The following is a 25,296-nucleotide window of genomic DNA, read 5'->3' as shown; positions in this document are numbered from 1 at the left end:
ATGCAAAGTGATTAATATCTAACACGACTCTGGGATATAATAAGCTCTGCCTGTCATTCCTGCATCACTGCTGCTGTGGTGTTGGTGCAGTGCTCCCGAGGGCAGCTCTGTTGCAGTGCAGGCATTCCTCCCCTTCTTTTACTTGTTGGAAGGACATGAATTCAGAAAAGAAAGAATTTTGCCACAAAATAACTTCAGATGGTTCTCCAGGCACAAGTGGTCCCTCATGTTGGAGTGCAGGGTGATGCAGATGCAGCAGCACTATTTTATTTGGCTGGAGACAGACGTCAGTGGCATTTTCCTATTCTCTCTTCCTCTTTCCCTACCCATTCCCTTTCATTTTCCCCTCCCTATTCCCTTCTCCCTTCCTCTTTCCCTTTTTTTTTGGTCCTTTTAGAGGGAATTGGTGTCTTTCTATTAAACAAATGAGGGTCTGCTTAATGAGGGGAGATTCAGAGAAGCTCATCAGGACTAATTCTTAAAATGGATAAATGAAAGCATATTAAACAACCTATATAGACACACTATTTGGAATTAAAGGGTCTGTAATTAAGTTTTACTTAATTCACTTTTGAAGCGACTTGAGCCAAATTGAATTAAGGCCACTTTAATTTTAAATGAAAGTATCCAGACCTGCATTTAATGTAATTTAACTAATCCACTTGCAATTCACACCACTAGTTAATTTTGGATTAATTTCCCCTCGTAAGCAAGCTCTTCAGCAGGCCACAGGAGTAGAACTTTGTTTTCCTTTTTCCATCTAGAGAGGGAGCCACAGAACTTCTTTCTCAAGAAAAAAATATAGCAATGAACCCTGTGCTCTGTGCAGCTGAACCCCTTTTTGTGCAGCTTAAGCCCTTCTCACCATGCTTATTATGAGCCTTACCCAGGAGATGAGAGAAGCCTCCACCGCCATCCCCAGCTGCAAGCAGAGTCCTCTCTGCTGGACTTTCAGACCCACCTCTAAGATGAGGTTACCTATGGGGCAGATATAATTTGGCAGCAGGTCCTGGGAAGGCAGCCTGGCTTGAGGGGATGGATCCAGACTGGCAAAGGGAAGCAGGGCAGATCACAGTGGGTTTTGGCAGAGCTTGGGAGAGATGCTACATGGTGGGACTGGAAAGGCTCCAGCTGGTGAGCTGTGTGTGATTAATGCCATTTACAAAGCTGCACGGGTCAGTTCAGGTGCCCTGAGCTGCATCAGCAGTGTGAGGTGATGGTGTTTCCCTGGGGTAATTAAAACGGAGGATTTCTTTGGAGCTTCTGACACCAACAAACTGTTAATAGAACAAGCAGCAAACAAACAAGCAATTGTAGGGCTGGAAGATATGTCAAGCACAGGGAGAGAGAAAGTGTTTGCAGTGGAGAGAGAAGGTCAGCACAGCTGATGCGGATGGCAGACACCCAAATCGTGCTGCCTCTGAGCTGCACCAAGTGAAGTTTCATCCATCCCAATGCTCCTCGGGGTGTAGGTAACCCTTAGGGGCACCCAAACCCAGGGCAGCTCAGGTTTCCCACAGAGAAAGGCTCTGTGATAGCAGCTTTGTGCTTTGTGATAGCAGCTGTGATAACTGCTATTACTGCAGCATACATCGGGTGTTGTCTGTTAATGCAGGCTTTGAAAAAAAGAAGACAAGCCAGAAGTTGCTTCCTTTTTAGACTTAGGGAGTCAGACAGCTTGCCCTGTCCCCCAGGGACTGCTCAATCCCTGCTTCCAAGATTCCATGCTTGCCAGGAGCACCAGATCCGTGCATCATGGTGGCATGGCAGAGCAAGCAGTGCATGGCAGCATCACATTTCCTGGTGTCAGGAGGAGACTTCAGCAGGAACGGAGCCAGCAGCTCAGCTCAGATGTTTGCCATCAGAATCAGAGCTTTTAAGGTTTTGAATCCAGAAGCTGTCTTTCTTCTCAGCCACAAGCCTGAGCAGTTTAATTGAGAACTCCTGCCTGGGAGGTGTATTTGACTCCCGGCTGCCTCCACCCTTCCCTGCAGCACCTTTGATTTCCTAAATCAAACTACACTTCCCAGAAGGCTTCATCCCAGTGCCCACAGGCAGCCCCTGGCTGGGGCAGTCAGCGTTGTTCTCTTCAGATATCTGCCTTTTTTTTTCCATAAGATGATGGAAAAGGCACATTCTTTAAAAGTTCCATTTAATCAAAAGAAAAATCGATTCTTACGGGAAAAGAAGAAAAAAAAAAAAAAGGAAAGAAAAGCAAAAAAAGCTCAGTTGAGGCAGGATATTTGCAATGAGCACAATGATAACAACCCTGCAGCACCCTGTGTGTGGCTCCCTGCCTCTCACGTGCACAGCGACCAGGTGGGAGCTCCTGCTGTCAGCGGTTTGGTTCATTTGTGACCCACCACCTCTTTTCAACTAAATTCCCATTGAATTATCTGAAGTGAACAGAGAGCAAGGGGAGGGGGGGGGGGGGGAAAGGAATTCAGGCTTGGAGGATAATACAGAAGTTATTTCAGCTGGAAGATCGAGTGCATTGCATTCATTTAAAAATCATTTAAAATGGTGAAAGAGGTGTTCTGAACTCAGTGGGAAGCTGATGGGCTGATTTGAATTCGCATTCACACACCTTTTTGCAATAGAAAACCCTGTGGGAAATAACAGCCCCAGTGAGGTCTGCTGGGATGCAGAGGGTGGCACAGATTAGAGCAGAGTAGAGGTGTAGCCATCCCATTGTCCGTCCCACTGTCCATCCCACTGTCCATCATCCCTCACCACGGGCACAGTGCTTGGAGCAGGGAGATGCCCAAAGGGATGCAGCAACCCAACACATTTACCAGCTTGAGTCAGCATCCCTTAGTCCTCCAAGCTGTGACACAAACCCGTTTCTGTGATCAACTTGAGCTCTCTGGATACAAATGACTCCTAATGGCAAACATTCCTGAAGGTAGTTTAAAAAGAAAACGTAAATAGTTTGGTTTGTTTTGTACTGTAGCTTACTCACGCTGCTTCTATATACATCGATACGTGTTTCTGTTCCTTCTTAAGATTCATTTCGTTTTTAAGTGCATGGGAGAAGAGCCCAGAGTTCAGCTCTACATCTCGTGTTATTGATGGGTTTTTACGAGTAAATAAGTGTGTGCTATTATGATTTCATCTTCTGTGCTCGGAGTGCGCATTGCTCCGGAGAGCTGCCGTGTTTATACCCCTCACAGATACATCTTTGTTTTCCTTGTGTCTTCTCCATCTCACAGCACTCTGAGGATTAATACCCAAACCCTAAAAGGTGGTGTACTTTCACTGTTAATCTGTCACACAGCAAAAAGAAGAGCAATAAAGTTCCCTTTGCTCTTCAGTTGTTGCACACAAAGTGGGCTTGGAGATGGGTGACGTCCTCATGGGTCTCCAGGCTGCAGCAAGGAGTGATCCGGGCTGTGCAGAACCTGTTTTGTTCTGTGCTGTGAAAGAGAAAATCCTGGTAACAGAAGGCAGCTTTGAGGCGAGAATCCAAACCTCAAACGTCTGTTCTTTGTTTATGAGCTTAAATAGATGAGTTTGTGCTGTGGTTGCTGTGTGTAAGATGGGTATCGCGGAGCCCTGCAGCTCACCAGGGCTTTTGGTGGGGTTTGGATGTCGGGGTATGTAAGTAGATAACACGGGGAGAAAATGCAAGCCCCAGCTGTTTTTGGGTTTTGAAAGAAAAGAATGCCTGCAGCTTAGGAACAAGTCAAAGTTGGTCGTGTTTTCTATGAGCCTGGATACCCAGGGGGGTGTGAATTTTACATCAAGTTTGTCTGGAAAGATTCCAGTCTGCAGGAGAAAATGAAACTCTCTGCAAAGGTACCAACACCAGTGAGTGAAACCATGGGTGTTCAAAGCTGCCGAGGGGAGCTGGACAGCAGAACCCACATTAATTTTAATAAGGATCAGCCATTCGGGTGCTGTAAGTGATAGCAGGGGCTATCAAGCTCGAAAGCTGTACAAGCCCCAGCCAAGCGGCACCGAGCTTCTGCAGTGCTCTGACAGCTCAAAATCCACCGCACACATCCACTCCTCCTGCAGCATCCCTGCAGCTGTACAGGTGTCGTGGGAGCATTGCTCAGCCTGCACGTTTCGAGGTGTTTTTTCTGCCTATCAGAAAGCATGAATTATCTACAAAGTGTGTTCGGGTGGCGAAGTGAAGGCTATAAACATGCAAATTCCACTTCAGTAAGTTTTTATGCTGATTGCTAGACCTGTTTTTCGAGCAGTGTTATAGCTTGATGCTTAGGAATTCCTTAATGAGCGAGCTTCAGCGCAGTGTTTGGAGCAGTGCTGAGAGGTGCTCTGTTATCAGTGGATGAAACTCGGGTTTAGAGCTTCAGCTTGTTTCTGAATTCAGCCTTTTAACTCAAGACTTGCACGAGCAATTAAAACATCGATGAGAGCAGAGCTTCTGTAAGAGCCCCACGTTGCCACAGTCATCTCAGTGTGAGATTTCCTAATGGAATACTGTGAAAACTGTGGTTTTCTTGGCTTGATTTTTTTTGCACTAACCTCAGACTGTCACAGGGCTGCAGTTGGGGACTTCAGCAGAGCTCAGCCCCATCCTCCAGTGCCCGGGTGCAGCACACAGCTGAGTGTGACAGCTGTTAGACTTTCCCTTATAGATGAAAATGCGGAATGGGGAGATAGCAGCCCATGAGCAGAGATCACCGAAGGTTTTCAAACCCCGCAGTGCTCAGCACCCAAGAGGCACTTGAATGTTTAATGAAGGCTCTGGTCAGTTCTTAAATGCTGTTCAGGCCTCCTTGGGATTAACTCTCCACTTTTCTCAAATGAAAATACAGATATGATTTAGTGGAAGAAAAAGCAATGAGAACACATCTGAGCAGCGAGAATGGCCACAGTGGACACAGCCCTGGTGATCAGATTGTGCCAGCCCTGCCCATTGCAGCTGTGACAAGGGCCCAGGGCATTTAGTCCTCCTCATTTAATGGGGGCACCTGTGTGAGCTCATATCTCAGCTGGAGACTGCAGCCAGTGACATGTTCAGCCAGTTGGGGACCCCCTGGTTCTCCAAGGCTTGCTGGAGCTCACAAGGGTATTGCAGCCAAGCAATGGCTGCTGAGCACCACGTTGCTCCTCAGGAGGTCTGAGCATCTCCAAGGCTCCTGTGGGAGCAAAAAGAAAGCATTGAGGGCTGGAAGAGCTCAGCCCAAGGAGAGCTCAGTCCTGGTCAAGGTGAGCTGCCCAAGGTCAGACTAAAGCTGCAGCAAAGGAAACAGCCGAGCTGTGTTTCTCAAGTTCTAAATGAACCTTAACAAACAGAGCATCTTTCCTCTTGGTGGCCCTTGGGACAGGTTCTGTGGCACAAACTGCTCCAGCAGTTCATCTGATGCTGCATTTACTGGAAAGCCACTTTTCTTGCCAAAATTGCCTCTGCTTGGATGTCAGCGCTCATTTGTCAAGTAGTGTTGCCTTTAGATGTTGTTCATATACTTATCAAAGTCATTCTCCCCCGAGCTTTCAATCAGATAGCCCTGTGCTGAGCAAACAGGAGGAGACACTCCTTAAGTCCTCAATTACATTTCTTTTCTCCTCTTCAATTCCAGCACAGACAAGAGGTGATAATACTGAATCTTTCAAATATTTGATATACAAAGAGAAGAGCTTGTTAAAACGAGACCAATTAATGCATTTTTAATCCACATTTAAACACATGCAAAGATCCTGAATGCTAATGCTGTCATTTGAATTCCAGGCGGGGAGGGCTGGCGCGCGAGGCTGCATATCTTTCAGTCTTTGCTCTCCTGCCTTGCTTGAATCAGACAAGGTCGACCAGGCACTGCTGCTTATAAGAAAAAGGTTCGTTGAGGCTCCCTCCAATTTTTTTTAATCACCTGACAATGTTCTTGCAGCTACAGATTGTGGTGTTGTATTTTTTTTTTCCCCTTCTTCCTCCTGTTAGTCCAAGTTCAAGGTTGTTCTGAATCCCCACCGTGTGCTGGATGCTGGGAGAAGGCAACCACAGGGATGAGTTTAGTGTTTAGTGTTGCCTGAATGGTACAACTTGATCAACATCACAGGATCATAGAATGGCTTGGGTTGGAAGGGACCTCAAGGATCATGAAGCTCCAACCCCCCCAGTGCAGGCAGAGCCACCAATCTCCATATTTAATACCAGCCCAGGCTGCCCAGGGCCCCATCCAACCTGGCCTTGAGCACCTCCAGGGATGGGGCATCCACATGGGCAGCTGTTCCAGCACCTCACCACTCTCAGAGTAAAGAACTTCCCCCTGATTCAACCTAAATCTTCCCTCCTTCGACTTCAAACCATTTCCCCTTGTCCTGCTATTATCTACCCTTTCAAAGAGTTGACTTCCCTAAAACTTGATTTTACATCTTATTCCCAGCACTACTGACAATGCAGAACATTCAGGTGGGCAGAGGTTATTTCTGTGTGCCTCTGTTGAACCTGGTAGCCCTCATAGCCCCAGCTGAACTGCACAGAATCAAGTGTGCTCCCCTATGGATGCCAGTGCCATTTCAGATGTTAATTGAAGAGACCCAATATCTGCTTTAAAGGCAGCTGAGAACTCATCGTTCCCATTCTCAGTCAACTCTGTCCAGGGTAACAGACCCGAAGCTATCAAAGGGGTTGCAAGAAACACACAGCAGAAGCAGGAACAGCCACCACGTTGCCTTACATGTGAGCAGGTCTATTGCCTGCCCAGCCTCCTGCTTCAGGACAGGATGTTAACAGGAGCAGTGAGTGTGCTTGGAAGTCACTGGCCAAAAAGGATTTCCATCATAACATGTTGATTCATCAAAGCTGGAGTATTTCAGAGCAAAGGACCAATTTCTCAAGGTTTTTACTATTGGGGGGTGGAAAGAAAAATGGAGAAATGTTTTTCAAATTATCAGTAGGTCACCGTGACTCCTAGAAATGGAACTATTACATTTTGCTTCCAATTTGCTTTTCACTTTGAAACATTTAAGTTCAGCTCCAGGACGAAAGGAAAGATTGAAATGGAAATTAAACCTTTGGAAATTACCAAACTGAAACGGTTCTGTGAAACCAGAAAGGGCTTCTTTTTTAATTACTTTGTTAGTCCTGTGTTTTATTTTATTTTTTGGAGCCTAGTTTTAGATTTTCAGCTTTATTCAGAAGAGAACGTGGGGAAAACAAGCAAAAAAATACCCGCTTTTAAAATCTTGGGTACTTTTAGAGTGCTGCAGAGCCTGGAATCACATCCAAGTGGGTGTAACTGTGAGGCCACCCCTCCCATCAGCTGTGCCCTGCTTCCTTCAGATGAGTGATTGTGTGTGTTTAAAGCTTTGGCCTTGAACTTGCAGTAGGAGATGGCGTCTCTCAGGTTTTTACCCTTTTATTTTTTTAATTAAGAAGCTGTATTAAATATTCAGAAATTCTGCTCTGTGACTTTCCTGGGCATCACAAGGGCATCCTGGAGTGGCAAATTGCTTTCTCATTAACGCCTCTCCAGGCCACCGCTCTCCTTCTCTGCTTCTCAGTTCTGGCTCTGGTCTTCCAGGACCACACAGTGTTGCCTGAGAAGAGCTGGGAGTCATCCCTGAGCTGCTGGGAATGCAGCATGGGCTCTTAGTGGTGCCATACAGTGAGGCTGGGCTGCACGAGTTAAAAGATGGAACCTTTGGGTACAGGAGCAATGGACACAACCCCAAAGCTGATCGGGGGAGGATGATGCTTTTCCAGGCACCTCCAAATGCTGCTGACTCTTCTTGTGCCTAATTAGGGTGGTTTGATACAGGGAAGAGCTTCTGAAAATCAAGAGGAACTCGGATGGAAATCCCAGCTTCAGACAGTGCACCAAAACCACCAGTCTGCTGGGACAGCCATCACAGCCCTCCCTGTGCTCCAGTTGTGTCACGGTTTGAACTAAAAATCCACCTGCGTCCGTGACAGGGGGCCGTAGGCCCCGGAGGGGCCCTAGGCCGAAAGGAAAAAGTTAATTAGGAAAAGAAAACAGCGGCAACGATCTAAGGAGGCACACTTATTTACTAAATACTATATCGAAATACAGGATAACACAATATAATACAATATAATTGAAAATTGAGCTAACGAATCAAGCAAAATAGGAGAGAGAATGAGTCCCGTAACCGAGAGGCCTACTGTAAATCTAGGCGAACGGCTGAAGGCTCCCACACACTCCCCTGAACGCCAGAACTCGAAAGACGTCAGTCTGTTCTGCGACAGAGTTAATATAGAGTCCAGGTCCCGTGACCCATCGTGTTGTTCCCTGGGAGATGTAGTCTTCTTCTGTAAGTTGCAGATTCAGTAAAATTATTCATGCTTAATATGATGTTATGATGTGGAATACTGATAGCAAAAATTACAAAATTATTAAACCATGACATTCCACCCCTTATTCTACATCATTACATTATGTTTATACATACATACACACTCATATGTATAATTGTGAATAATCAGCAACCTTATTTTTCTCAACAATTTATATTTATTTCATACAAATCCCTAAGTTGAGAACAAAACTCTATAACCTAACCTACTATTTATTAATTTTGAGAAAATGGCAAAACTGCCAGAAAAAGGAAAACATGTCAGCGGTAGAGGGGAAAGGCAGCGCTAGTAGGGCGTCCCCCACATCAAGGTGCACTCATCCTTTCCCAGCCACCACAGCAGATTTCCTTTTGACTTATACTTCTTTCCATGTGTGCTCTACACATGCATGGCCAGTGCAGGATATAGAGTCCAGATGGAAAACTTGCTTACAGAATGCCTAATTAAGGTATATAGAGAAAAAGTGTTTCCGTAACATTAATCCACTCTATCTTAAGTCCTATACCTAATTGAACTATTCTGTACCTAATTGAAAATATTTTCTGAGACTCTACCTATATATCTACAGGAAAATCATTGGCTGCACTCCCCCAACATCAAATTCCCTTGTGGTACACATTGGACATTCCCATTTTTGTCCATCACCCACCACGTGCACCCAGGTCCCTGAGCAAAGACAGTACCTCGGAGAGGTTTGCCCTTTCCAGACGCTGGAAGGACCCAAACTGTTTTTCCCAACACACTCTTTATGTGTACTACAGGAACCTTATCTCCCTCCACGGTACGTAGGGAGCTGGATTGGTTAGGACCATTACGATTACTAGATCCTCGAGTGTTGACCAACCAGGTGGCTTCTGCTAAATGGTTCTCCCAATTTTTATACGTTCCGCCACCCATTGCTTTCAACATAGTTTTCAACAACCCATTGAATCGTTCAATCTTACCAGAAGCTGGTGCATGATAGGGAATATGGTAAATCCACTCAATGCCATGATTTTTGGCCCAAGTGGTTACAAGGGAATTTTTAAAATGGGTCCCATTATCTGATTCAATTCTTTCTGGAGTGCCATGCCGCCACAGGATTTGCTTTTCCAACCCTAATATGGTGTTTCGGGCGGTAGCATGGGGTACTGCGTATGTTTCGAGCCACCCAGTGGTTGCCTCCACCATGGTGAGTACATAACGCTTACCATTGCGAGATCGTGGCAAGGTGATATAATCAACCTGCCACGCCTCTCCATATTTATACTTTTGCCATCGCCCTTCCCCCCAAAAAGGTTTCATCCTCTTGGCTTGTTTAATTATGGCGCATGTTTCACAATCATGAATAACCTGAGCAATAGCGTCCATAGTTAAGTCCACCCCTCGGTCTCTGGCCCACTTATATGTTGCATCCCTTCCTTGATGACCTGAAGTCTCATGGGCCCACCGAGCTAGGAATAATTCACCCTTGTTCTGCCAGTCCAAGTCTATTTGAGCCACCTCAATTTTGGCAGCTCGATCAACCTGATGGTTATTTTTATGTTCTTCAGTAGCCTTACTTTTAGGTACATGAGCATCTACATGGCGCACCTTTACAGCAATGTTCCTTATTCGGGCAGCAATGTCTTTCCACAGTTCAGCAGCCCAAACAGGTTTACCCTTTCGTTGCCAATTATCATCCTCCCACTGTTGCAACCACCCCCATAAGGCATTTGCCACCATCCATGAATCAGTATAAAGATGAAGCATTGGCCACCTCTCCCGTTCAGCCACATCTAAAGCCAGCTGAACAGCCTTTACCTCTGCAAATTGACTTGATTCTCCTTTACCTTCAGTGGCCTCTGCAACTTGTCGTGTGGGGCTCCATACAGCAGCTTTCCATCTGCGATGCTTCCCTACAATACGACATGATCCGTCTGTGAATAGGGCAAATTTCTTTTCGTTTTCTGGTAGCTCATTGTATGGTGGTGCCTCTTTAGCACGTGATACCTCTTCTGTAGGTGGTTTTTCAATTTTTTTACTCTCAGGCCAGTCCATGATCACTTCTAGAATTCCAGGACGGCTGAGTTTTCCCATTCGAGCTCGTTGAGTAATTAATGAAATCCACTTACTCCAAGTGGCATCAGTAGCATGATGGGTGGAGGGAACCTGTCCTTTAAACATCCAGTTAATTACTGGCAAGCGAGGTGCTAGAAGAAGCTGAACCTCTGTCCCGACTACTTCAGAAGCAGCCCGAACCCCCTCATACACGGCTAAGATCTCCTTCTCAGTTGGAGTGTAGCGCTCCTCAGACCCTTTATATGCTCGACTCCAAAATCCTAGGGGTCGGCCTCGGGTCTCTCCTGAGGCTCTTTGCCACAAACTCCAGGTGGGACCTTTCTCTCCAGCAGCAGTGTAAAGGATGTTCTTCACATCCTGTCCCGTCCGTACCGGCCCCAAGGCCACGGCACGGGCTATTTCTTGTTTTATCTGCTCAAAAGCCTGCTGCTGCTCAGGACCCCATGAGAAATTATTCTTCTTCCGTGTTACCTGATAGAGAGGGCTCACTATGTGGCTGTAGTTTGGGACATGCATTCTCCAAAAACCCACTACTCCCAGAAAAGATTGGGTCTCTGTTTTATTTGTGGGCGGAGACATAGCAGTGATTTTGTCAATCACATCTGCTGGGATGTGACGACGTCCATCTTGCCATTTTATGCCTAAGAACTGGATTTCCTGGGCAGGCCCCTTCACCTTGCTGCGCTTAATGGCAAAACCAGCTTTCAAAAGAATTTGAATTATCTGTTTCCCTTTCTTGGAAACCTCTGCTGCTGTATGGCCCCACACCACAATGTCATCAATATACTGCAAGTGCTCAGGAGCATTACCCTGTTCCAAAACAGCTTGGATCAATCCATGGCAAATTGTTGGGCTGTGCTTCCACCCCTGGGGTAAACGGTTCCAGGTATACTGAATACCTCTCCAGGTAAAAGCAAACTGTGGCCTACATTTTGCAGCCAATGGGATGGAAAAGAAGGCATTAGCAATATCAATGGTGGCATACCACCTAGCTTCTTTTGACTCCAATTCATACTGGAGTTCTAGCATGTCTGGTACAGCAGCACTTAATGGAGGTGTGACTTCATTCAGGCCACGGTAATCTACCGTCAGCCTCCATTCCCCACTGGTTTTACGCACTGGCCATATGGGGCTGTTAAAAGGCGAGTGCGTTTTGCTAATCACTCCCTGATTTTCTAATTGGCGAATTAGCTTTTGAATGGGGAGCAATGAGTCCCTATCGGTGCGGTACTGCCGTCTGTGAACCACTTTGGTGGCAATTGGTACCTCTTGGTCTTTTACCTGGAGCAACCCCACAGCAGAAGGATCATCTGACAGACCAGGTAAAGTTGACAGCTGCTTAACACCATTTGTGTTTACAGCAGCTATCCCAAAGGCCCATCGATACCCCTTGGGATCCTTGAAATATCCCATCCTAAGGTAATCGATTCCCAGTATACATGGAGCCTCTGGACCAGTCACAATAGGGTGCATTCGCCAGTTTTTACCAGTGAGGCTTATTTCGGCCTCCAACATAGTCAATTCTTGGGAACCCCCAGTCACTCCATGGATATAAATTGGTTGTGTCCCTTGGTGACTTGAGGGCATTAGGGTACATTGTGCACCAGTGTCCACCAAGGCTTTATATTTCTGTGGTTGAGATGTGCCAGGCCACTTAATCCACACAGTCCAGTATACTCTGTTGTCCCTTTCCCCCCCCTGGCTGGGGGCAGGGCCCCTCTATTGTTTACCTCGGCGGCTTGCAGCAACTGGAACTTTCCCCCGTTTGGAAGAGTTCACCTTGGTGGTTGTTTTGGATTGTAATTCTTTCACTCGTGCCTGAAGTGCGGAAGTGGATGAGTCATACCACTTCTTTATATCCTCCCCATGATTACTCAAGAAATACAACAGAGCAAAACGTATGGTCTTATCATTGTCGTTTGCTTGAATTCGAGGTGTCTTATCGTTGTCATTTGCTTGAATACGAGGACGTCTCTTTTTTATGGTTGAGATTTTCGATGATACAGGTCGAGAGGAACTCATGTTGTTTAGCTCTCTCAATAGGCGATCGTGGAAATCCTGGTTTCCATCATCTGGTACCACCGTGGATTCATCTACATCAGGCACATTAGCCAATTTGTCAATAATATCACTTTGTGTTTCCTCCACTTTGTCTAACCTTTCCACTATTTTTTTTCCCATTTGGACAATGGCTGAAGTATAAAGCTTAACTTCTGTAGCGCTTATAAATAATTCAAGCTCCTGAAGTCTGCTAATTAGCTCATTTACAAGGGGCTTTCTTTCCCCTTTGCCATATACCAATGCAAGTGCACTGGCATGCTTTTCTGGAGCTGCCTTTGTAAAGTCACGCCACATTTGTCGTGGAACGTGGACTGCTTCAGGATCATGTAATTGGTTTGGATTGTTACGATTGAACTGGGGGCTGTAGAGCATTTCCACCAGAGCCCTTTCTCTCAAAAATTGGATACCTTTCTCCATATCAGTCCATTTCTTTTTCTCAGGCTCCAAGTCCCGTTTAAAGGGGAATCTATCTCTTACCGCTATCAACATCCGCTTCCAGAGGGTGTAGGACCGATTTTGGCATGTGCCTATACCTCTGTCCACACGTGAGTCCCTGGAAATGCTACCCAGTTGGCGAGCTTCACTGCCATCGAGCCACGCACTGTTGGCACCATTGTCCCAGCAGCGAAGTAACCAAGTGACCATATTTTCTTTTGGCTGACGTGTGAAATCCTTTCTCAGATCTCGAATTTCACTCAGTTTAAAAGATCGATCAATAATGGTCGTAATACTTTGCTCACCTTTTGCTCTATCAGGAGTCCCAGGTGTTAATGTTGGCAGCTGTGTTGATGAGGCTGCCCCATCTATAAGTTTGGACTCGAGAAATTCTCGTAAAGAAAATCTAGCTTTTGGCTCCTCGTCTGACTCTGACCCTGACTCTGACGCTTGTGTTATTTCCTCCAGGCGACCTTCTTCCTTTTTCCTCTCTCCTAACTTTCTCTCTCCTAACTTTCTCTGCTCCTCTGACTTCTTCTCCTCCTCTAACATCTTCTTATACTGCTCTAACAACCTCTGCTCCGCCGGCTTCCTCTGGTCTTCTGACTCCTCCTGCTCTCCTGAGTCCCCCTGACCTCCTGAGTCCCCCTGCTCTCCTGAGTCCTGCTCTCCTAACTCCCTCCGCTCTTCTAACTCCTTCTGCATTTTCTCTATCTGAGTTGAAACTCGTTTTGTTTTTCGCCCTCTTACAGGGGCAACCAACATTGTATCTGGTGCCCCCGGTGGTTGGTTAAGTTGGAGTACATACGGTTCAGACTTGAGGGTGTCGCATTCCGCCCTGAGGACGTTATAACTAGACTGGAGGGCGTCGTGCTCAGACTGGAGAGCGTCGTAGTCAGACAGGAGCTCGTCGTACACAGACCGGAGGGTGCTGCGACTGGCTTTGAGGGCGTTGTAGTCGGCCTTGAGGTCAGTGTACAACGAGTCAATAGAGTCATGTTTGACCTGGAGATCGACGCACTTACACAGGAGGGCGCTGTGCTCGGACTGGAGAGTGTCGTGCTCGGACCGGAGGGCATCGCGCTCAGTCTGGAGAGTGTCATGCTCGGACCGGAGGGCATCGCGCTCAGTCTGGAGAGTGTTGAGCTTGGTCTGGAGGGCATTGTGCTCGGACTGAAGAGTGTTGTGCTCGGTCCGAAGGGCATTGTGCTCAGTCTGAAGAGCGTTATGCTCGGACCGGAGGGCATTATGCTCGGACTGAAGAGTGTTGTGCTCGGTCTGGAGGGCATTGTGCTCAGTCTGAAGAGCGTTATGCTCGGACTGGAGGGCATTATGCACAGACTGAAGAGTGTTGTGCTCGGTCTGGAGGGCATTGTGCTCAGTCTGAAGAGCGTTATGCTCGGACTGGAGGGCATTATGCACAGACTGAAGAGTGTTGTGCTCGGACTGGAGGGTGTCGCAGTTGGATTGGAAGGCATCATGCTCAGTCTGGAGAGTGTCATGCTCGGACCGGAGGGCATCGCGCTCAGTCTGGAGAGTGTCATGCTCGGACCGGAGGGCGCCGTGCTCGGACTGGAGAGCGTCGTGCTCGGACCGGAGGGCGCCGTGCTCGGACTGGAGAGCGTCGTGCTCGGACCGGAGGGCGCTGTACTCGGACTGGAGAGTGTTGAGTTGGGATTGCAGGGAGCTTTTCTCATCCCAAAGTTTTGCTGCGTCAGCTCTAAGATTCTCTTTCTCGTACCAGATTGAGTCTCGTTGGTACAGGAGATCTTTTCTCTCAGCTTCAAAAGCTTTTTCTCTCTCTACCTTCTCAGTCCAAAGTTTTTCTGCCTCAGCTCTAAGACTCTCTTTCTCGTACCAGATTGAGTCTCGTTGGTACAGGAGATCTTTTCTCTCAGCTTCAAAAGCTTTTTCTCTCTCTACCTTCTCAGTCCAAAGTTTTTCTGCCTCAGCTCTAAGACTCTCTTTCTCGTACCAGATTGAGTCTCGTTGGTACAGGAGATCTTTTCTCTCAGCTTCAAAAGCTTTTTCTCTCTCTACCTTCTCAGTCCAAAGTTTTTCTGCCTCAGCTCTAAGACTCTCTCTCTCAGGAATGGTATTGACTAAGGCCCAATAAGCATTAGCTAGGCCCAAAATCATTTGTGCCTCCTGAGATCTGCCTGAGCCACAACATTCCTGCCTCAAATATGCAATCAAACTCTCAGGATTCTTCAAGTGTTCAGGAGTGAAGCTCCATAACACTGAAGATGTCTGTCCTTTGAGAATCTCTTCAATTCCCTGCCACTCAGTATTCTCTGGTTCTAGGGAAGACTTCCTCCGGATGTTATAAATCCAGATACTGAGTGAGATTATTACAATAATCAACAGTAAGATCAGGGAGATTAAGAATGTGGCCCACTGATCATTCAAGAACTGCATAAAGGATTCATAGAAAGAAAGAGGAGCACGCTTAAAAATCACTATTTCTGTATAATTAGTTGCATTAGTTGCTCCCTCTGGAGCTGTATACAGATACGAAGTGAGCATTGCTAACCATGCTTTCAAATCATTATACAATTGTATAGCTCCATAAGAAAAAGTGGCTAGCTTAAACATGGCCCAATATGTTCGGAGCGTCTCAAAAAAGGAACCAATGGCACACAGTCCCTGGTAAAACAAATTTAGTAGAGAAAACATCTTTTTCCTCCAATAGAGAGAAAAAAGTAAAAGAAAACAAAGCTCAGCAGTGTTTATAAAATATACCGGAGTATTGGCAGTCCGCCTGGACTTTCAAGGTCAAGCTCGCAGGTGCAGAATCCCAAACACGAGATAGCTCCTTAACAGGGAAAAAAAACTCGTAGCTCTGTTAAAAGCTAAAAGAGCAACAGAAGAAAACACAGGGAAAAAAAAAAAAAAACAGCAACTCAAAATGCCCGCATCCTCCACCAAAATCTGTCACGGTTTGAACTAAAAATCCACCTGCGTCCGTGACAGGGGGCCGTAGGCCCCGGAGGGGCCCTAGGCCGAAAGGAAAAAGTTAATTAGGAAAAGAAAACAGCGGCAACGATCTAAGGAGGCACACTTATTTACTAAATACTATATCGAAATACAGGATAACACAATATAATACAATATAATTGAAAATTGAGCTAACGAATCAAGCAAAATAGGAGAGAGAATGAGTCCCGTAACCGAGAGGCCTACTGTAAATCTAGGCGAACGGCTGAAGGCTCCCACACACTCCCCTGAACGCCAGAACTCGAAAGACGTCAGTCTGTTCTGCGACAGAGTTAATATAGAGTCCAGGTCCCGTGACCTATCGTGTTGTTCCCTGGGAGATGTAGTCTTCTTCTGTAAGTTGCAGATTCAGTAAAATTATTCATGCTTAATATGATGTTATGATGTGGAATACTGATAGCAAAAATTACAAAATTATTAAACCATGACAAGTTGTCACCAGCATCCCAGCAATACCCAGCAGCATCCAGCTGCTCTTTGCCTTTTGTTCTCTCTTGTGACCTGTCAGTTCTCTAATACTGAATAAGCAGTTTGGAATGGAACAGGGTCCCTGACCTTCTGTGCTTAATTACACACATGGCCATCAGTACAGTGCTGAGGGGCAGGTCTGTATCAGCTGTAGGCTTGTTTTTCTATAGAAGTGTTGGATTCTGGAGGCAGTAGGTGCTACAAGTTGCTCTCATGGGGCAATTCTTTATTTTTTTCCATTAAAAAGAGCAAAGAAATCGTCTGACAGGGCTGGAAAAAAGTCTGGGCTCTGCAGGACAGATATTGGTCTGCTCCTGGGGTTTATGTTCCTTGCTAAGAAGGATGGGACATTGGGAATGTTGTGTTAGGAGAGTTATGTGGTTTTGCTTCAGAGAATAAATGTTCTTGGCTGTTTGACCTTGTTTGCTTGGAGGGATCTGGGTGTTTGGTGGTTAGGAAGAGTGGTCTGGAGAAGGGTTTGCTGCAGCTTGGTTGAAAGCAGTAGATACATAAGAAGGTTAATGGTGCATTGAGGGGAACTTCATTTTAGGTTCTTTAGCCTCTCAAATTTAAATGATTGATGTGACAGCAGTGGGTTTGAGGCAGGAACGCATTCGGTGTGAAAGGCTGATGGCTGAAATTCTTCTGCAATAAGAAGAGATTGTTTCCAGAGCAAGAGCTCAGGGAAGATGTTGCAGAGAGGGTCTGAAGGTGCTGTACAACCCTCTAGCCTAAGGATGGGCCTTCAGCAGAGCTGCCCCACGTTTGGCCACTTGTGACCTCCCCTTAGCTGCAGTTCAAGAACAGCTATGTCAGGTTGTTGTTTTGCTTCTAGAGATGAGGAAAAAATCCTCCTGACTCTTTTGCAGGCAGGCAGAGGGTCTTGGACCCCTGGCTCAATCATCACCCTCAGCAATAGGGGACAACAGCTCCTGGTTCCATTGTCCCAGCATGAAGCCAAGCAGCTCACAGAGCTGCCTGTGCCATCCTCCTCCCCTGTCACTTCAGGTTCTTCTCCCGCTGACACTTATCCTGGATCCGAAGCTGAGAGCTGCACCCTTAGCCCTGACAAGCATGCGATGTGACAGCCCCGTCCCACTCCCAGCACTGTCCCCAACCACCCGGGTGGCCCCATCCCCATGTCCCCACATCCTCATTAGCCATGGATTTGGGGGGGGAGGGAGGCGTTGTGCGCGGAGGCGTCGATAGCATCTGCTTTGTAGCAGGAGGCAGGCAGCGGGGTTATTGTTTGTTAATAGATTGCTTTTGAGGAGCTGCTCATATGGGACCCGTCGAGTTTCAGAGGTAATTAAAACTCTGCCTATGCAAAAGGCAGGATCTGATTATTTCCTTTCCAAAGCAGGCAGATTAAACCAGGAAAGTTTTTCACCACTTCTAAGAGAGCGGAGTTGCTTTGAATGAAGTTTGTAATATGGCACATAATAAATAAAACTCTTCAGCTTTTTCTGCTATATTCAAAAATAACTTTCTTTTTCTTTTATTTTTTCCTTTTGGCTGCCTTATTCCTTGGATTTAAGCAGCAGGGCACATGTGCACCCATGGAGTATTGATGCTGCAAAGCTCATTTCTTGGCTAACAGCTTTCATACCTACTTACTCTTCTCTTAGAAGGCTTTTTCTGTACCAGGACCTCATTCTACCTGAAACAGAAAAGCATCAGTGGGTGGGTAAAGGAGTGGTGAAATAGTTGCAAAATCTCCCTATTGCCTTTTATTTTAAAAAATGAACTATGCTAAAGGTGATCAGGGAACCTTACAACCAGGTCTCTGTAGCCTCAGTGAGGTTGTGGTGTGCCCCTGGGATTCCAGCTCTGCACCACTCCTGGCCTTAGGCTCTGCGTGTTCCACATATTTCAAAGAGCTGACCTTTATGGAGCTCTGAGGAAGAAGAGATTGGGGGGGAGAGACTGATAAATCTACCAAGGAGAAGGGAAGAGAAGATGACTTTATCACCTGGGCTGAGTTGATGCTGTTCTCAAAGCTGCTCCATCTGAAGCATGGCTGAAACCCAGAGGATTTAGCTTGGCTGGAGGGGAAAGAGATGGTGGTGGATGAAAGTCTGTTGGGCTCTGAGAGGCTGAGCAGGCTGAAAGACTAAGGGACATGGTTGGTGGTGGAGGAAAACAAAGCTTTGTGAGCAGTGCTGGTAGAGGAAGACCAAAGCATGGACTGACCATCACAGACCTCTGCCACTCCTTCACCTGTAGCTGTGTGCACTCTCCAAGTTGCATAATGCAGACTTGAAATGCTGAATTAGGGATTCCCTGTGAGAATCCTGCAAGGGAGATTATGCTGCATTGTACATATCCTTCTGCTGGGGCTGGGTGTCTGCACTGCGAAAGGGGACTTGGTAAAGAACCATAGAATGGCCTGGGTTGAAAAGGACCACAATGATCATCCAGTTCCAACCCCCTGCTATGTTCAGGGTCTCCAACCAGCAGCCCAGGCTGCCCAGAGCCACATCCAGCCTGGCCTTGAATGCCCGCAGGGATGGGGCATCCACAGCCTCCTTGGGCAACCTGTTCCAGTGTGATGCACTACCCTTGTTTCATTGCAGGGTGAGCTATAGCTGATTGCAGCTGCCCTCTCTGGCTGTAAAATCTGTCTGGTGTGTGTAATCCACTCACATGTTTTAGGAGTTTGTGGCTCTTTTTTTGTGTGCTTAAACCGTGCACACATATACGTGCACACACATTTTATTGCTGATAGGAAATGAAACCCCCAGATTAAAAGACATTAATGAAGATAAAAAGTAACAGAATCTAATTCCAATTGTCTGTGGCAGAAACCCAATTTTCAAATGATAATTACAATAATTAAAAATCCCCTTATCAACGGAGACAAAAACGCTGCACGTTGGCAGCAGAGATGATGAACAAGACGAGCTGAGGCTCCTCAGTGCTGAAATCAATTTGCAGGAGTTCAAACAAGCCCCAGAACAACTGCAGCTCCGTTGTGCTTTTTTATTCCTGGTAAAGGAGGAGAATTTCCCCATGCATGTCCACGTATCCTCTTTTTTTGTTGCTGTGCTTTTTGTTTGTGCTGTTTTGTCTCCTTTATCCACTGGCTTGCATCAGCTGGAACAAAGAATGAAACTTCATGTAAACAGGGCTGCTTTCCTATGGAGGTGCAGCATCGGGCGAGTTCAAAACTGTATCAGGCCTTCTCAGTGTTGGCTTTGCTTCTAATTCAGGGTTGTTTTATTTAGAAGTAATAAATATATGAGCTCTGCTTTGGGGGAATTTGGCAAGGAAGGCTCTGAGAGCTCTTTGTGCTGAGCCTGCTCCCTTCTGCTGCCCCCACTGCACCAGTTTAATGCACAGTGTTAAGAACCCAAGTACGTATCTGATGAAAGGACTCTTTTGCCCGGAGACATCCCAGGCTTCTGTGCATACTCTTTGCAAAGGTAGCAGACTGCAAAATTTGCTTTATTTTTTTTTTCATGGCATAGAAATACACCGGACGATTCACCTTTATGTTTTTCAGACTGTATCGTGGTGTGCACAGACCAGTAGCCATCCAATTCATCAAGCTCAGTGATGCTCTTGGGAAGAGAGACCACACTGCAGAGATCCCATTCATCAGCTTTAGCAGTTGGGAAAGGATGGGAGAACAGCTCATCACAGAGCTCTGCATCCTGCACCGTGCCCAGCTCACGTCTGCTGGGATGCTCTCACTTCAGAGGTTAGTTATCGTGCTTCCATCAACACCGGGCCCAACATGATGTATTTATGAGCAGTTGGCAATTCTCAGTGCATGGCAAATGCATTACCGCTCTTCAAGCAGTTGTAATTGTACCTAATTAGTACAGAGGGTCCCCCAGCACAAAGTTTGGAAGTCTATCCAAATGCCTTCATTGTTGTGTGTGCATTTGACTATGAGATCTGGGGAGGCTGTGACTCCACTTTAAGCTCTTTTGCTTGTGGGTGAAGGCCCTTGTATATTTTCATGATCCAGTGAGTTCATCCTTTCCCCCCATTACATGTTTGCTCTATTAGCTCTGTGTTCCATGTGCTGGTGCACCATACATCCCCTCTCCAGTCCTTATCCACCTCTGGGGAATCCCTTGGAAAGGTTCTTATTTGGAATTGAATGGAGTGGGCTATTGGTGTAACTGCTCTAAAACTACATCAGTTCCATTGTGGCTGGATTCTGTAAGAGAGAGCTGCCTGCTCCCAGGATAAGCTGCTTTTTATATAACAGTAAATGAGAACCTCATTTATCAGTGCATGCACAGGAATGTGAAGACAAAGAAAACGGTGATACTCTCATTGTTTCCATCCTGGCTTTGAGAAAAGCTGTGAGGCTGGGGGAGAGCAGAAGGGATGGAAGCCAGATCCATCCAGTAGTGATGGATTCAGGTTTGCCCAGATGTGATCCCAGTGGTTTACAGAATTGAGCTGGGGGGGTAACAGCAGATGTTATAGCAGGCAGGAGGGAGCTGTGCACTTGGAAATGAGAAAGGTTTCCAGTAACGAGGAAGAGCTTCCATATCAGATAATGATTTTAGTGGTTCTGTCCCCAGTAGCAGCACGTCTGTGCCACAGTGCCCAAAACAGTATGTATTTCCCCTGCAGCAAGAAAGAACTGATAGACCTGCAGTGCTGGCCCCAGGCAGCAGCAGGCTCCTTGTTGGGTATTGCAGCCAAATCAGTCCTAAACTTCAGTAACACTCATGATCTCTCAAGTGATTTCACAGCCTTAATGCCAACATTGAAGCCTCCTTGCTCCCCTCAGCAGACCAAGGTGAGCAGATGAGTGTCTGCACATCCTGCAGCCCTAAGCACCCACTTCCCCTGCACCACCAGCATTGCTGCCGTGGTGGGAGCAGCATTGTCAGAGGGGGCATTGCTGAGAGTGACCTCAATTTCTCAGCTCCAATATTCAATTATTTCTGCAAGGAAAAGATCTGTTATTTAATAATGGCTGAGGGACTCCAAATTATTCATCAGCAGAGGAAGTGAGATGCTGAGATGCACGGAAGGGACGCATTTGGTGTTGGGGGGTGATGTGCTCAGAGCCCTGCTGAAGGGAGAGCTTCATTTTAGAGGCCCTTCTTTGAGGTGCAGCCCTCGTTTCTGAAGTCATCTTGGCTTTGAGCTGACGCATCTGCTGTTAGGAGGAGCCTGGGTGATAACTAAACCTGACTCTATTGAAGAGCAATGCTGTGTTTTTGTTGTTCTTGTTTTTGGTTTTTAATAGGGTTGGGATCTATGCCAGGTTGGGGTGTGGGGCTGTAGGCACACACAACCCACATCCAAGCTCTCAATGCCTAGGTTGGGGCTTTGCCTTGTTTACCTAGGGGTCCTATTGGAAGCATCCCCTATTGGAAGCGTATTCTATGGATGTGCCTGAGCTGTTTTGCACCCACACCCTTCTCCGTGATTGTTAACAAAGTGCAACCTGGTACTGAAAGAGCAAGAAATGGGCTTTCCAACTGGTGCTCCCCTGAGTGGCATTTGCTTGGCAGAACAGTGGTGTGCACTGAGCTGCTGCTGAATGGGTACGAACCGGGGCAGATGTAAGCATCCCCCATCCACATATTGCAGATAATATTTATCCACTCGAGTCAGAAGGTGAACCTGTAAAATGCTGAGAGCTGTTTTGTGAAAGCACCATACCTGCATGTTTGAGAAGGAAAAGCATCCATGCTCGCATATTTAATTGCCAAATTATCATATAAATGTCGCGCTAGTTAGGTTGCCAGAACTCACTGATATTTTAAATGTTTCCACGTTTTAACTCTGTGCAAGTCAACCTTTGCAAGCCTAATTACAAGGGGAAAATCACCAATGGCGTTTCTTTCCTCCGTGTTTGGAACTGAGGGGAAATTCCTCAGACTCCCACAAGTGTTGTCTGCTAATGCCAGCAGCTCTTCCTGCTGTTCCTCACTGGGATAAACTGGATTAATGTTAGCCAAAAAAAAGACCCAACCCCAAACCAGCCTGCAATAGCATTGCTCAAACCATGTTTGCTTATTTTGGTTTATTTGGCAAAATTATTTCTGCAAAACATCCGCCAAAATAAACAGAAATGCCCTTGCAGAGCTGAAAACCTTGGGGAGGTTTCATGCAAAAGAGCTTTCCACTTCGACGTTCCCTTCAATTTTATTGCAAAACCAGCTGTCTAAAAAGGATCAAAATGAAATGTTTTTGAGGCAGCACAGAGCTTTTTTTTGACATTTCCAGTGCATTGGGAACTGCTTTGCTTTCAAGTCAGTCTGATACTGATATTAATGCTTACAAACGCTTGCTTGCTGCTGTCCCTCCATTCCCCTCTGCACACCCCAGCCCACAACTCTGTGGTTCCTCAGCAGATGAGATGGAAGCAGTGGTGCTTCCTCACCTCCTCTCTCCCATAAGGGTTGGGAACATTGTGGTGCTCTTCAGGAAGACTAAATGGCCCCAGAGGCTGCAGAAGGGATGATAAATCCTATGGAGGGCCAGCCAAGCTCTGCTCCATGCACTTGTGCTGGAAGGGACAGCCTTCAGCTGCTTGCATGCTGTTTGGAGGATGGAGGATATGCTGCAGGGCTCAGTGCAGAGGGATCAGCTGTGGGATGTTCTGTTCTGCATCCCAGCCCCCCTCGTGCTGTGTTTTGGAGCTGAGCTGTCTGCAGAGCAGCAGGCATTTGTCATCTCTACAGCATCACGTCTATGTGTCTAAATAAGTTCCCATCTCTTGCTTGAAAAGGGATTAAAAATAGGAGTCCCAAAGTCCTATAGTGTAGCAAAGGAAGGCTCATAGTGCTGTGGGTGGGCACGGGAGAAACATCTGCATGCAATGCCTTCTGATTTGGAAGGCCCCCACAGTGGCTGCCCTCTGCTTTCATCCCTGTAAGCCCATTCCCCATTGAGTGCAGTCTTGTGCCATTTTGTGCTGATCTTCCTGAGCACCTTTCCCTATGGTACCTTTGGATCTGCAGCTCCAGGTTCCAGGCACTTTGTAATGGAAAAGCTCCTGCTGCAGCCCTTCCTCGTGTGCCTTCAGGTGGTGGCAGGGAGCAGGCTGTCCTAAACTGTTATCATGCTGGTTTCTGCCCAGAGGAAGAAACAAACACATATCCGCTAATCCAGACATTATAAGACTACACAGCCAAGGTTAATAATCCAGTGACATCTGAATTGCATGTACTGTAAATAATCAACATATTTCTGAAGAGCTGCTGAAGGATTTAAAGCAGGCTAATTACAGAAATATGAAAGGGGAATGGCCCTGTCGATTCAGCACGTTGCTGAGCAGAAAGGAAATGCCATAAAAGACCAGGGGCAACGCTCTGATGTGCAAAACTGTTTGCATATATATGTACGCAATACAAAGTTTAGGAAACAAAATGTTTATTTCTGCTTTGATGTCTTGTTTCCTTCCAAGTGATGAGCGTATCTCCTGTCTTTTTACTCTTAAGAAATGAAACTAGTCTAGGATGCTATGATAGAGAAAAGCAAGAAACAGAGCTATGGGGGGGAAAAGAAAACCAACCCTTGCAAATATACACACCTCCTACTGGGGCCCTTTTTATTCCTTTGTAGCTCCACTGGTTCCAGTGAGGACATCTGAGTTGCATGGATCTGGGTGAGAGAGCACAGTGTGTCCTTATGGCCCGGTGTGAGGTCTCATAGGGTAACAAAGAGAATGGTCAAACAAACAGCAGTGCCAAAAATGAACCCAGACAGGGCATAAAAACAGTGTTTTTGCTCATGCCTATTTGCATTCACAATATTACTGTAAAAGCCTCTTAATTACTGGAGGGGAAGTCGTGCCTTTTGGTGAAGCAGCACACAGCTGCATTTGTGTTTGCAGGGAGGTTTTGCTTTTGTCCTTTTGCTTCTGTATGCAGTGATCTCTGTGTGGGGTTGTGTGGGGCAGGGCTATCATTGAAGCCCTTGAGTTGGAAGGGATCAGTAAAGGTCAGGTAGTGCAACTCCTAGTGTCTAGAAGATAACCATGACAAATCAGAGGTGTCCAGCTAGGCAGAGTATGTACCTCGTTGTGTCAGATCAGGATGGGAGCCTGCTCCAGCCAGGAGGCAAGGGTTGCCCAGATATGAATTGCAAAGAGAATGGAACTTTGATTTTCCTGTCAGCCGGCGTGCTCTGCACTCCTGGCTCCCTGCTGATAAGCTTGTCTTAATGGTGGTGGGATACAAAACTATATTGACCGCATCTGCAGGCTGCCTGTCTCAAAGGGAAAGCTGTGCCTTCCCCAAGTTTTATGACTTGAAGCTGTCAAGGAAAAAGGGGGGGTGAGGGGGGAAAGTTGTGATAGATTCATTCTTCTGCCTTATCCGGGGCTACACTGCACCTCTGCAAATATCAGCACCTTGAAAGGCTTCGGAGGCAGGAGAGGAGCGAGCCCCAGATAAATCACATTGTTTGCATGGCTTTGTGTAGATGACAACAGCACGTGGACAGCCTTTATTTTTCTCCCCCTATTTGAAAGTGCAACCAGGCAATGCCCTCCCCTTCCTTCCGGCCTGTTCCCACTCTCTCTCATTCATTGTTACCATTAAATATAAGGAATATTTTATATATATATATATATAAGGAATATTATATAACAATCCTAAACGAAATGATTTGGTTTAAAGGTTTTGTTTTGCCTTCGTTTGATGTACGGTGCTGTGTTGGCAGAGGTGTCACACGGGCTCCTCTGCTGCAGCCTGCAGGTTGAAGCATTTGTGTTGCTGTGTTAGTGGCAGTGGGCTGAATGCAGGTGTGGGAGATCAGGGTTTGGTATCTGATACCTACAGGGAAAAGCAGGAAAGTGAAAAGGACTCAATTCTGCAAAATGCTGAGTGCCTCCTCTGTAGTTTGCAGAGCTCCCAGAGCACTCTTCCTGCCATTATGGCTTATGTTACAGACAAAAGCCCTGATGACATCTTGCTCTAGTTTGTTCAAATGCAATCCTTGTCTAAAAGGAGAGGTAATCCAATGGAAATGGAGAAAAGCCCCGAGGCAGAAAGATGGTTTTTCCCTTCCTGAAAGCAGCT

At 46.5% G+C, this 25,296-nt stretch overlaps 1 long non-coding RNA gene across 2 annotated transcripts in view; it reads left to right on the top strand.

Moving 5' to 3' along the window:
- Positions 1-25,296, top strand: part of LOC107323855 (uncharacterized) — a 192,553-nt gene that overhangs the window by 129,336 nt on the left and 37,921 nt on the right. For both annotated transcript variants that reach the window (XR_014935306.1, XR_001559358.3), the window contains exon 3: positions 19,794-19,991. This is a non-coding gene — a long non-coding RNA (uncharacterized LOC107323855). The remainder of the gene's footprint in view (positions 1-19,793; positions 19,992-25,296) is intronic.

Source organism: Coturnix japonica, chromosome 17 (assembly GCF_054131305.1).
Source record: "Coturnix japonica strain WE chromosome 17, WE-NBRP24, whole genome shotgun sequence".
Classification (NCBI taxonomy): domain Eukaryota; kingdom Metazoa; phylum Chordata; class Aves; order Galliformes; family Phasianidae; genus Coturnix; species Coturnix japonica.
Note: the sequence above shows the minus strand (reverse complement) of the source record. Positions and strands in the feature narration are given on the sequence as shown.